The 8,108-nt window shown below is 42.3% G+C and overlaps 1 protein-coding gene across 3 annotated transcripts in view; it reads right to left on the bottom strand.

Annotated features, from left to right (window-relative positions):
* Positions 1 to 5,471, bottom strand: part of BCLAF1 (BCL2 associated transcription factor 1) — a 29,514-nt gene extending 24,043 nt beyond the window's left edge. For all 3 annotated transcript variants that reach the window (XR_008664320.1, XM_055324663.1, XM_055324662.1), the window contains exon 1: positions 5,356 to 5,471. The gene's annotated coding sequence lies outside the window, so the exon portion shown is untranslated. The remainder of the gene's footprint in view (positions 1 to 5,355) is intronic.
* Between the last annotated feature and the right edge of the window lie 2,637 nt (positions 5,472 to 8,108).

Below are 8,108 nucleotides of genomic sequence, written 5' to 3' on the forward strand. Positions count from 1 at the left end.
ATTTTAATTTCTACATATCTGAAGGAAAACCAACTGCCCAATCCCTCTTTATGCCAGATCATGACTTTTGAAATTCCAAGAAAATACACACTAGAAATAACAAAGGCAGGAGGGGCTGTAGGCTGTTATACTAGTAGATAGGCATTCTTGTTCCAAACTATAAATATATTCAAGTATTCATAAAAGAACTCCAAGATATGTGAAGTATGATGCATATTTAATATAACATTTAATGCAAAATATAAACATTTAGTAACAATATTTAATAGTACAAAAACCATAATCAGTTCAGCTAACATTTTTTAAAAAGAAGTCTATGTACAAAGCACTATGCTAGGTTTTACAGGAAATGGGGAGTATGGAAGAAGTGCCCGTTCTCCAAAAACCAACTAAAGAGGAACAGAAATCAACAATTCATCGCAAAAAACATCTGAATACCAACCACGTGCTAAATAAAATCATCTAATTCTCATAAATTACATGTTAACTCATCTCTCAAATGACAAGAATTTGAAGTTTTCAGAATTCATCTGAATTTACAAGGTGCCTATTACATGCTAACCATTATTATTGTAGCACTGGAAATACTGTACTTCAAGTGAGACATTAAATTTCCTACTCTCTCGGAGCTTATGTTAAAGGGAGGAAAATTTAAAAAAAAAATACCTACTAGCTGATGTATTAAGAAGTGGACAGGACCACAAAGGTGGGTTATTGGGCCCTCTATAAGAACATTTAAGCTAAAGACAAGGAACACTGCAAAGTTACACAGAAACAAGAGCATTCTAGGCAGAAGACACAAACTTGGTAAATTCAGGACAGAAAGACCACTAAGATGATTAACACACTCTGATCATGGGGAGGGTATGAGATAAGGTGGAAGAGGTAGGAAAAGACCAGATCAAATTGCATCTAGAAAGCAGGCCAGACTGGATTTTATTCTAACTGCAATGGGAAGGCTCTGCAATTAGGAAAGTCACACCATCAGATTTACATTTAAAATGGCTACTGTGAACAGCATGGGCAATACAGAGAGTACAAGGAGACTAATTAGAAGGTGAAATTCAATGTAATGGTTACTTGGAAAAGGTGGTAGCAATAAAGTTGGGAAAAAAAGGCAAGTCAGAATCTGGGTTTGGAATAGTTGTCAACAGTTCTTGCTCATAGGTTGGTGTGGAGCAGAGAGAATGACAGGAAAAATTCAATGTGCTCCTTAATTCTCAGTTTTGAGCTCAAACACCTACGTGCTGTGCAAGTTTAGGAGGGTAAACAAGATTTCTTTGCCTTTCTAGGTTGCCCATGGTCATAGAGTATAATCGGTTAATCCAGAATTTGACCCAGATCTCCTGATTCCAACTCTTGCACTCTCTCCAATATCCTGACAGGTGCTTGATGTGGCCATAACCTATATATAGAATTCAAAATGCCAAATCAATCTTCCCTTTATTACAACTAAGATCACTTACTAGCAGACTGTAAAAAAAAAGAGAGGGAATAAATTGCCTTATGTATTTTTATACAACTGATTCATCAACCAGTGAGGAATATAAGAGAATAAATCAGGCTTTTATAAATAAAGTTCTTAAATACCTTAACAAAGTCTATCTTTTATGAAATAATACATTATAATCAACTAGAACACAAGTGATGAAAAAAGAGCAGACAATTGAGTTCAACAAAATACTCAAGCTGAAAAAGGGGTTCTTTAGATTACTCTATCAAGCTACTTGAGTCAAGTTTTCATTTTAGTAAATTCAGGAGTTTGGCTTCCAAATTTCTGTAAACAAAATTGCTATTCATATCTTTAATCCTAAAACTATTATTATTACAATAAACTAGGTTCAGGATGAGGCAGTTAAGCATCTGCCTTCAGCTCAGAGCTCACCCCAAGTCTGGGGATTAAGTCTCACATCCAGCTCCCTGCGAGGAGCCTGCTTCTCCCTCTGTGTCTCTCGTGAATAAATTAAAATCTTGAAAATCCTAACTTGACATTAACTAGATGCTCAATACTAGAAAAGTTACCTTAATCTCTTTCAGCTTCAATTTCCACAGGTATAAAAGGTATAAAATAAGGCTAACAATAATGGTACTCACAAGTTTAAGGTTTCATAAACTAATGAGTGTAAACAGTGTAACATTTGACACACAGAATACACTCAAACATCAGCTATCAGGGGAGGCCTGGGTGGCTCAGCAGTTGAGCATCTGCCTTCGGCAGGGTGTGATTCTGGAGTCATCAGGCTACCTGCATGGAGCCTGCTTCTCTCTCTGCCTGTGTCTCTGCCTTTCTCGGTGTGTGTCTCTCATAAATAAATGGAATCTTTAAAAAAAAAAAAATCAGCTATCATTATTGGTAACTGGTTTATAACGGTTTCTCCTGAACGTTATCTACTAATTTTGCTTCAAATGGTTCTTTTTAAGAATACTCTTAATATTTTTTGATATAGCATTAATCAGCATTATAAATGCATAATAAAATGGCTGGAATTTTGCTTTAATATCCTCTCAAAAAAGTACATAAATAATAATAAAATTGGTAAATGCTAACAATTACTAAACCTAGATGAGGGGAGTATGGGAGTTTACTATTCTACTTTTGTGCTTGAAAATTTCCATAATTAAAAGTTTGTGAAAAAAGATACATTTAGTCACAAGTTTTTATTTCTTTGTCCAACTTGTCATCTTGCTTTAAAAAAAAAAAAAAAAAAAAACCAGCATGGGACTAAGAAAAATACCTGAGTTCAAGACCAGACTATGCCACTCCCTGGTTCATGTGGCCTTAAAATTTTCTACCTTTTTGGAGAAATACTGGACCAAGTTTGAAAACTCCACAACATATTACACAAATATAGGCTAGAATTATTACTACCTTAATGTCTGTAATTTTTTTCAGTCCTGGAAACAAAACATTAAGCTTAAGATTCTGAGATAACACTTATGATCAACTGTCTAAGAAGCTGGATGTGAAAATGGAACAAATTCATAACCTAAAAGTAGAACCTATCATTTATACTTGCTATCCAAAGATCTATTGGGCTTCTTGGGATCCCTGGGTGGCGCAGAGGTTTGGCGCCTGCCTTTGGCCCAGGGCGCGATCCTGGAGACCCCGGATCGAATCCCACGTCGGGCTCCCGGTGCATGGAGCCTGCTTCTCCCTCTGCCTGTGTCTCTGCCTCTCTCTCTCTATCATAAATAAATAAAAATTAAAAAAAAAAAAGATCTATTGGGCTTCTTGAGTCCCTTTATCCACTTCTTTGTTGATTAATAAATTACACAGGATAATTCAGCTAGTGTTCAACTAAGGATTTTGTTTTTTTTTTTGTTTTTTGTTTTTTTAATTTTTTTTTTATTTATTTATGATAGTCACATTGAATGAGAGAGAGAGAGAGGCAGAGACACAGGCAGAGGGAGAAGCAGGCTCCATGCACCGGGAGCCCGACGTGGGATTCGATCCCGGGTCTCCAGGATCGCGCCCTGGGCCAAAGGCAGGCGCCAAACCGCTGCGCCACCCAGGGATCCCCTCAACTAAGGATTTTGAATGTAGTTTCTGGAAACTCACAATCCAAAGCTCTATGTATAACTTGAAAAGACTTTTACCTATTTCTACCAGTTTTCTCATCACACAGTTAAATCTAATAGAGCTAGCTGAATTCAATTAATTCAACCAGACTTGAGCCTATCAAATAGTTTTTAGAGATCTGTCTCGGAGTCCTAAAATACTATTGTTCTTACAAGAATCAGCTCTAGCTAAAAAATCTCCTATGCTATCATTTTAATTCTGAAAGGGGATTCCAATGTTTATCACCATGTTACAGTGGAAACATGGTATCCATAAAACAAGATGACTATAAGCCATCAGTACATAAACTTTGGGTTTTTCACCGTGAGTTATTTTAGATACATAATCCTTCTCATAAAATTACTTCTTCTGAATTGGCTAGAATCACATAAAAATGGAAATAAAGTTGTAGCGGTTTTACGTTGACTTCTTTTGTCTAAACAGTAGCCCAACTATTCCAACTAGAGGGTCCAACCGGAATGAGAATTTACACGATTAAGGAATTTTGATCTTTAATACCCAAGAAAAATTAAAAGGCGCTGCTACAAAAAGATGTGTCTATCTAAAGTAATCTCTTTACATCAGTTTTAGTCAAATCTGCTTTCAACTTTAGTCAGAATTTTTTTCAATCTAAAACGTTAAAAAAAAATTGACGTAGAAAATTTTGCCAACTAATATTGGCAATATTAGTTGCCAATACTGCTACTTGATTGCAATAAGGTCAATCTTAAACGTGAAGAAGGCCAAGTTATGGACTTAAAAGGAGGGCAAAATCCCTAACTTCCAACTCCCCACTACCCATTTACCCCAGCTGACTACCCATCATGGTTGCAGTATTTCTGACTCGTTATAAAGACCTGCATCACATGGCGAAAGGTGACGGTGTCGCTCGTACTACTGGAGAACCGCCTTTAGGGTCCGCGGTCCTGGCCCGGGGGTGGGGGGAGAAAGGGCCACTCTTCCATCCACCAGCTGAGGCCTGCTCCCCACGCTGGGAAATGGTAACTAGGCACCAACTCTTGACGAGTCAAGAGTGCGCACGTTCGCTTCAAAAGAGAGAGAGGGCTGCCGCGGGATCCGGCATTAATTAACCACCTCGGAGAAAACTGTCCCGCGACACCGAGGGCCGGAGGCGGACACCGGTGTCAGAGACGAGAGACCGCAAAACATGTTGCTAAGACAGAAACAAACAAAAAAAGCGAGGCAAGCGAGGCGTAAACCGACGGGTAGAGTGAAGGCGGGGAAAAAGGAGTTTAAAGACGACGCGAAAATGGGTCAACCTACCCAGCGCACTTTGCTGCAGGTCACAGTTGTTTTACCAAAGCCCCAAAACCTGGAAGAAAGGTGGCGCTACCAGCCAATGAGAAGCGAACACAAGCTGCACCTCCAGCGGTCTCGGGAGCCGTAGGCGGAGAAAGGAGGAAGCGCGCGTGCGCCGCGAGATTTCAGCCGGGCGCGCGCAAGGGTCCGCGGGCCGAGGAAATGGGGGAAGGGTTGAAGAGGGAGATGTGCGCACGCGCACGGGAAGGCCGCGCGGTCCCTGGGTTTAGAGCCAGGTTCGTAACCGCGCGCGCGCGCATCTTTCTCGCTACTCACGCCACCCCCCCACCTTTTCGACCAGTAATACCTCGAAAACCTGAGGAGATCTGACGGAGAAACGCATAAATAACGGCGAAACGTCTCGTCGGTCCTCCTGTAGCCGCCAACGCCTCACTCCCCACAAAAGATTCAAAAATATTCACTCGTCGTCGGCATTTACTGCGCTTTGAGTGATTTGAATGAAACATGGGGCCTACCTGAAACGCGGAAAGCACGGTTCCCGGGACTTATCTCCGTTGTAACTACACAGCGGCCATTTCCCGACTCAAGAACGGGAGGAAAACCATAGAGCTATCTTCGACGCGCTAGCTCGTCTCCGTCACTTCCGATTTGGGGCGTGGCTGCCAGTGCCGCTAAATATCTGGGCTAGCCCCGCCCACCCTTCCGCTCTAAACCGGCTCCCTAGCTATTAAGATGTTTGCCTGAGGCTTTCTGGGAAGTCGCGTGGCTGGTCTCGCGCGAGGATCTGGCGGCTCCGCCCTCCGGCCTCGAGCGGCCGCCTCACCCCGGGTGACGGGTAGGCAGTGGGCGGGGTGTTTTGTTAGGCGGTGAGGTCTTGCTGGCCACATGGTGGAGTTTGCGGGAGTCTGGACTCTCTTTGAGGGTACGCTTTGGACCTCCCTATCGATCCCACTTTTTGCTTGTTTGGTCTGTTCTTTCGGTGGCGCTGACTCAGGCCGGAACAAAAACCCAGTCTCACGCGGAGGAAAAAGACGGGGAGGCTAGCGGGCTGTGTGTGAACGCGCACCGAGTCCCCGGTGACCGGTGAGCGCCGAGCTTCTTCCTAGACGTCTTAACTGCAAGTGTCGCTTTCGCTTTGCTATAAAACGTGCCGAACGCCCTTCTGTAGTAGAAAAATGGCCATGAGCTAAGTCCCTTTCCAGAGCGGCGTCGGACCAACTCCGCTACCCCTAACGGAGTTTGCGCCGCAGTGTTCCTCGGCTCGGGCTGCCTCCGGCTTTGCATCAGAGGGTGGTGCTGCTCTCCTCGCCGCGCTGCCACAGAGCCTCGCCACTTAGGCGCCCCGGAGCGTTGGCACGGGCGTGAACATAATGCAGAATGCGAAGCATAATGATCGTTTGTGCCGGCCGAGAAACAGCCCAGTATAGCTTGGTCCGCCAAAAGTGTGAGTCAGATTATAAACAGGCAGACCGCGTTTGATTTGGACAATTTCAAATAAGAGCCGTACTGCGTTCTCTATTAATACTTATCTGGGCTGCACTTTCTTCCTAAGGGCCTAACACCCTTATGACTTTGATGTTTGGGGACATAAACTACCCTAAAGGGTCTCAAAGTTGTCATTAGCAACCAGTCTTGTGTCCGTTAAAAGCCAGTGTTGGGCCCCAGTTGTGAATTTAACGTTGGGCTTAGGGCATTCTCTCCTCGCAGTATGATTTACCAGCTCAACTAGAAAAAAGTACCTCATTTGCATGGGATGAAATCTCAGTTTTCTCTCACTGTGCGGCCTGTGCCCCTCACCCCACCACCGCTACCACCACCACCTGAATATGGAAGTAGTAATCTTTGGTCTATGGGGTACACTAGTAAGTCCCAAGCATTTAGTAAGTAAAGTGCTCAGTAAGTATTTGTTGAATGGATGAGCTATATATTAAAAGAAAAAAAAAAAAACCCTAACCATTGATAGCTCAGTACAGCACGACTACTCTGCATGTATGGGGAGTAGAAAGTTGTTTAAAGGTTTTAATCATAGGTATGACATCGATTTGAAAAAGATTTTTAAGTTGCTGTGTGAGAAATAGTTGACATTGGGCAGCAAGATCAGTTAGGATGTTCCTTTAATAGTTTAAGTGATGTAATGATGATTGTGGTGAGAAAAAGAATTGTAAATGTATTTTAGAAATGAGATTGACACGTCTTCCTGAGGGATGTTAGGGGTTTAGAGAAAGGGAGGAAATAGTGTTGCTGCCTAGGTTATGGCTTTGATTAACTGGGTGGATTTTGGCATGTTTTAATGATTGGGAAGATTGAAGAGAATGATAGGAAAGGGAAGAATGAATAGGTTGGGAAATAGAAAGGAAATCAGGAATTCCATTTTTTTTTTTAAGATGTTATTTATTTAGAGAGAGAGCATGCACAGGAGCAAGGTGAGGGGCAGAGGGAGAAGGAAAGGGAGAGAATCTCAAGCAGACACCTTGTAGAGCCAGAAGCAGGGCTTGATCTCTTGACCCTGAGATAACGATGTAAGCAAAACCAAGAAGCCAGATGCTTAACTGACCGAGCCACCCAGGCACCCCGTTTTCAATATGTTAGGCATGAGATGTGTGTGAAACATGAAAGAAAAGAGGCAAGGTATAGAGTTAAGCATGTGGGTTTGCAATTCAAAGGAATGTTCTAGCTTGGAGATAAAATATAAAATGATACTTAAAATCACAGGATAAAAGATGTAGAGAGATAAGAGATGACCTGGGACTGAACCCTAAAGAATCCCAACATGTAGAGATTTGTTAAAAGAGGAGGAGGGGAAAAAACAACTAGTGATGGGATACCTGGGTAGCAGTCAGTTGAGCAATAGATTCTTGGTTTCAGATTAGGTCGTGATCTCAGGGTCATGGAACCAGGCTCTACGCTAAACTTAGGGTTTTCTCTGCCTCTCCCACTCATCTCTGTCTAAAATAAATCTTTTAAAAAGAAAAAAAGAACAGTTGGTGAAATAGGAAATAAGTGAAATCGAGTGTACTGGTTATCTGTTGCTGCATAACAAATGACCCCAACATCTCGCAATACTAGCTTAAAATATTTATTTTTTTCACAGTGCCTGTGGGTCAAGAATCTGGGAGAGGTCATCATGGATGGTACTGGCTTAAGGTCTCTCATAAGGTTGCAGTTAATCTATCAGGTGAGACTGCGGTCATCTGAAGTCTGTGGATTCACTCCAAGATCACTCAGGGTTGTTGGCAGGAGACCTCAATTCCTTGTCACATGGACTTCT

This window comes from Nyctereutes procyonoides, unplaced genomic scaffold, assembly GCF_905146905.1.
Source record: "Nyctereutes procyonoides isolate TBG_1078 unplaced genomic scaffold, NYPRO_anot_genome, whole genome shotgun sequence".
In the NCBI taxonomy this organism is placed as follows: Eukaryota; Metazoa; Chordata; class Mammalia; order Carnivora; family Canidae; genus Nyctereutes; species Nyctereutes procyonoides.